This window comes from Setaria italica, chromosome V, assembly GCF_000263155.2.
Source record: "Setaria italica strain Yugu1 chromosome V, Setaria_italica_v2.0, whole genome shotgun sequence".
In the NCBI taxonomy this organism is placed as follows: Eukaryota; Viridiplantae; Streptophyta; class Magnoliopsida; order Poales; family Poaceae; genus Setaria; species Setaria italica.
The window spans coordinates 40,003,028-40,009,027 of record NC_028454.1 but is presented as its reverse complement, the minus strand read 5'-3'; positions in this window follow the sequence as shown (position 1 = coordinate 40,009,027).

Genomic DNA, 6,000 nt, shown 5'->3' with positions numbered 1-6,000 from the left:
TTAACATAACGACAGGAACACAGCAAAGAACAACATGAACCGACCAAGAAACGGAAGAGATCAAGAAAACCGCAAGAACGAACTAACCAGCCAAGGAGGCCATCACCATACCTCAACGGCCGACAGAACCCAATCAAGAACCGATTTGGGAAACAAGAATGAATCTCTGTCAAGAAGCTCGAAAATCGCAACTTGAACATCCGATGATGAGTGGCAATGTGATCAAGAAGTGCTAAAACAACGGCAAGAACGACATCAAACGACCAAGAAACTGAAGTGCTCAAGAACGCCGCAAGAAGCCAAGAACGTACTAACCACCCAAGAAAAATCCATCACCATCCATCAACGGCCAACAGAACTCAATCAAGAATCGCTTTGGGGGTCTTATGTTACCTTGCAGCTCGGGCTGCAGTGCTCCATCTGGACCGGGATGTGATCACCGCAGGGCGCGCACTCCCCCTGAAACCAGTTGTGAGGCAAGTTTGGCCGCTCTCTGCCGAGCATGACCCAGCTTGTGCCCTCGTGTTCCACCCTCTGAATCTTTGACCAATTATATCCGAGGCCTCCTCTCTTGACGTTGAGGGCTGAAACCGCTGGAAAGACACCCTCGAGCATTGTGATCTGCAAAGACCCAACGAAAGCTCAAGCTCAAGAAGTTATGTTCATAGTTCAAGAACCAAGACCAACGAAAACACAAGATAGAACGCGGAGTTTTCTTCTACAGAACTTACATCCATTGTACGTCGGGGCCCGACCCCGTGATCAGCAACCCCGTGATCGGGGCAGCACCGCAGGCACACGGCCTCCCGACAGATGCTGCAAAATGTCCAGCCGCCTGGACATGGGAGCCTGAAATCAACCTCCAGTAGGCTACCTAGGTAGCCCGCCATTGCTAGCTCGGGGGAGGCTGGGTGAGAGAACCGTTCGGAAGAATGAGAAGGGAGGGAGGAGGAGAAAGTTGAAATTCAATTGTTTCTTTAAGCGTAGATGAAAATTCTTGATTGGTGCAAACCTTTATATTGACACTACCCCTGACATAAGCCATAATGAAGTCGGTAGCCGGATTCAGTAACTTGCCTCACGCTGACTTACCTCTTCATCTCCCCTCTCCATTCTTGATCCAATGGCTCACATTGATGCAACGGAAAAACATTAGAACTTGCAGTTTCCAAGCACAAGAATTGGTAGTACTGAAGCAAAAACCGAACTGATTACACAGGAAGAAATTATGCAACCAAAAACTGAATACAAATTAGGCTTCAGTTCTTTAACAAGTCACTGAATCAGACTAAGACTAGTTTAAGATGGTATAAAAAATCATGATCACAAGAACAAGTGGATTGTGTTCAAGTATAACTTCAGTGTCTTGATAAGATTCAGACTGCAGTTTCAAGAACAAGACTGCAGACTGCAAACTTTAACGAGAACTGATTCAGCAAGAATATGCACTCTCTCTACATTGCCAATCTCTGAAACTGCATTTTGGTCAAATTGGAGATTCACCAACTTCAGTAAACCAAATCACAGATCAACAACACAGATCAAGCACACATCAACTCAGGTCAAGAACATAACATAGGCTTTGACTTACAGGTCAATAATGATGCACATAACATCAAACAAGTCCATCCAATAGTCTAAAATCTTTGTGATCTGAACTGGTCTTCCTGGTGTTGCTGAATTTGAAGAATGTTTGTGTTGTTTGAGAAATTGCATGTTCAAACTTACAGTATGGTTAGTTTCTTTATTCACAAATGACTAATAGTAGGATTATGCAACTTAGTACCCATGTTCATGTATGATAAAAACTTTACAATTACGAGTGACAAAATCACAAATAACAATGACTGTAATTTGAGCACCAAAACACAGATTGAGACTTGCTTCAGTTTTGGTGGATCAGTGTGATTACTTGTTTCAGTAAAGACCATATAATGATGCCTGTGCTAAGGGAAATGTTTTGTGTTGGAGACTATCCACAAAATGTATGTTGTGATGTCAGCCTTCATGGTTTGCCCTATGCGAGCACAAGATGCATGTTGTGAAATCAGCCTTCATTAATGTCCCTGCCTCGTTATACAGTAGTTAATGTGGATTTGTATGCTTGAGCTAATCATGGATCACAACCTGTGCTTGCATTGATATAACGGCTTATGAGGCTTGCAACACAGAGCTCTTCTGTAACTTTGCATACGACTTGGTGGTTTAAAATGGTTTAATAGGTACAAAACAATTTTATAGGCACCCACTGAACACTGAGCTCGGTAACTAAATTTTTCTGAACTCCAGCATGCTTATTTGTAATCTGTATAGGTAACCGCAGAATGTTAAAATGGCTTAATGGGTATAATCTGTATAGATAAATGCAGGATGAACAGCTGTTACTCGGTTTCCATAAACTAATCATCTCTTATCATGTCGGATAGGCCAGGAAGAGTGCCACATACGGATCGGCAACGATTCGGCGGATGGTTCTTATGGTGGCTCTGGCTACTGGAGTTCCTGTTTCTTCTCAACCTCAGATCCACCTCCTTTAAACTTCCTGAAGTGCAGTGTAGAACAGAAAGCTGATGCGCCAAAAGGAGGCCACAGCAGTCTGTTCTTCACTCAAATTCTCAAAATCTTTCTTTTCTCTAAAATTTATTTACCACTGTTACATTTGGTTCAATAATCTTCGATTCTATTCTCCGATTTTGCTTTGTCGGATTTGATTGACGTGAAATTGCAAATGGATGGGATGTAATGATAGCATATGTTACTGCTGACTTCTATAGTACAAAGGCAGATCATAAGTTAAGATGCCTTGATCTATTCTATTTTGTTAATGCCTTAGTAGATATGACGTTTTGCAACTAAGAGTTAATTTGCACATTTTTACAAGTGAGGTTTCTATCCAGTATACCCTTTGCAGATGTTGCATATATCTCGGTGCGTTCCATATGTTCCTTATTTGCTCGTTTCTTTTAAGATGAAAAAAGGTAGGTTCAAATTTAATGATTGAAATATGTAGAGGGACCCAAAACAACTCTGGCCTGATTAAGTTATGTAATCATCTTGCTTCTCAATTTCTCATCCAACCAGATAATATGCAAGTCACCGGACTTGGAAAAGGATCAATAGCACATAGCTCATGTATTTTGTTTCCCAAAGTTAGGATGGTGCAATATACAGTTCTGGAATCGGGAATGAAATGAATATTATTCTAAGACTGACAATTTTTAGACCATGGCATATATATGATGACGATTGACGACGAAGAGGAATCTAATATGGGTCTATCTAATATGTATGGAAAATTGGGAGTATGATGTTATTGTCGGATGAAGAATCGTGAGGCTCTGGAGCACTTAGTTTTTAGGGTACTTAATGCTCAGACACCAATATCAAGTGCATCAATTTGTATGAAAGAGGACACACATTTGCAATGGTAGCTGGCAGTAGAAGGTCTATTCAATAACTTCTTTGCTTACTCATCACATTGTTTACCCCCCCCCCACACACACAATGGCTTATAGAAAGGACTCTAGGGTACCCCTAGGCGGGTTGCCGGTCTAAAACACCGACACAGCCCTCCGATTGGGTGAAGCGTAGCTGTCAGATGAACTCATAAAAAATCCACGTCTGCCTCCATTTCACGCACCCACATGGGGTATGCGCCACCCGACCCCACGTGGGGCCGCTCGCCCCCCTCCCCCTCGTCCCCATCCCACGCACATGCGCGTGGGACCGTGAGGGCCAGCTCGACGGCGCCCTAGCAGCTGCAACACGTGAGTCCCATTGCGACATGTGCAACACCAGATCTACTTTTTGCAACATCCAGTAACATAGGTCCGAAGCAATTAGAACACAAACATACGTCTGGAACACTTGCAAAAACTTGCAAATGCTGGAAAACACTTGAAAAGCTGTTGCAAAATATATACGACATCCTGATGAAACATTTGGAACGGATGTTTGCAACATACGTGTATAGCCACTGCAACATATGCATCATCTGGATCTACTTTTGCAATATACGTATGAAAAACAGATTAAACATTTGGAACAGATGTTTGCAACATACGTGTATAGCCACTGCAACATGTGCAACATGTGCAACATCTGGATCTATTTTTGCAACATCCATATGAAACACTTGCAACATACATCTGAAACACATGGAACATATGCAACATCTGGATTTACTTTTGCAACATCCATATGAAACACTTGCAACATATATCTGAAACATCCGAAACACATGGAACATACGCTTGCAACATGCAACAAAACCTGACGGGAAGAGCACTGCACAGTGGAATCCAGTGTTAGGAAACGATGGAGGAGGAGGATGACAGCAGGTGGACGACACCTTTACCCATGGAGCAGCTCCTCCGGTGGCTGGTGCGGCTTGCCCCTAGCCCAAGGGAAGCGGTGGCCTAGGCCCGGTCGTGCCGTAGCACTCGAGTGGCAGCCTGGGCGGCTGCGGAGGTGGAGGCAGGGTAGGAGAAGGGGCGACGGCCTGGGTGGGCGCGAACGCCGACGACGACGGGGAGGCTGCCGCGGTCGGGAGCCAAGCCCACTCCCTGGCTCCAGAGGGAGAGAGAGATTTGTTGGGTGAAAGGAGCGGTGGGTGAAGGGATGAGGCAGGGAAGGCTTCCGTGAGACCGCGTGTGGAAGTGTCTAGTGGAAGAGAACGCTTGGACCAAACTGGGCCATGTAGCCATCCGACGGGAGGACTCGTGTTCGGACGTACGACTTATAGCATTTCCGTTTTAGGTTTGGACCTAATTTTAATTCTGGTTCCACCTGTTTCTTTTTTCCCCACGCTATCCTCTCCTGAATCACGCACCGATGATGGACCAGATCCGAAAAGTCAATTTTTTTTTCCCACGCTAACCTTGCGCACGGACGGACCAGAATCCGGAGCACTCTCCAAATCCAAAAACTCGGTTTCTTTTTTTTTTCCACACTAACCTCTCCTGAATAACTCTCAACAAAAACCGCGAGAAGGGTTTTGAACCCTGGTTTTAGGCTTCCCAAGAAAGAAGCACACCACTTGCACTACAATTTTTTTTGTGTTATATGAGCGCATTCGACCTCATTTGAATGTTCCAGCACATCCCATAAGCCAACCGGTTACTATCATCAGTCATGCGTGGCAATAGATATAGTCGCGTTCCTTTTATTATACGGGTATTAAAAAAATCCATAGCATGAAGTTTTTTATAGAAACAAATTCTAGCTAGATGTTTATTTTTCAAACTTTAGGACTATTTATCAGCTTGAAAAGAAAAAAAACATGTTTGGGGAATCTAATTATATATTGGAGTAGAAGAGGATAGAAATGAATGAGTATGAAATGGCGCACTAGCAAATATGTAGAGATTCACGGAGTTCAATAAAGATATAGTGATAGAAGTGGAAAAAATCCACGAGTTTCAAAAATCCAATTATCATTTCACCATAGCAACGTATGGCATTTTTCTAGTCACGTACTCCCTCCGTTCAAAAAATGATATTTTAACATTCAAAATTTGTCCTAAAAGAATGACATTCTAGGATTTTAATCTTATGCATGCATATAGAAAATGGAGAAAATATTCTTCATTTTTTATTCTCCATTTTCTATATGCAAGTTGAACTAACTAAGGGTACATGCATCTTTTTCATTCACCCCTAATATGTCTGAAAAATCTAAAAAATCAATTTTTTTTGGACGGAGGGAGTATGCAATGGCAACACAAGTTTGTGTTGGCCTCAGGATCCACGTACGTAACGTGAGTTTTAAAAAGGCAAAAAAAAGCATTGAGATTTGCAGTGAAACTTAATTTCTTATTTACTAGATATTTTAAAAAAAATCACACGCATGCTGGACGTGCATAGAACTAGTATTGAGAAAAGAGAGTGTTTTGGTGGAGTACATTTTTCCCAATACAATAGTTGGACTAGGGATTGGGCGTATTGTAGATGCTACTGGAGTTCGGTTTGTTTCTTCCAAATTTAATAATTCATTATTCA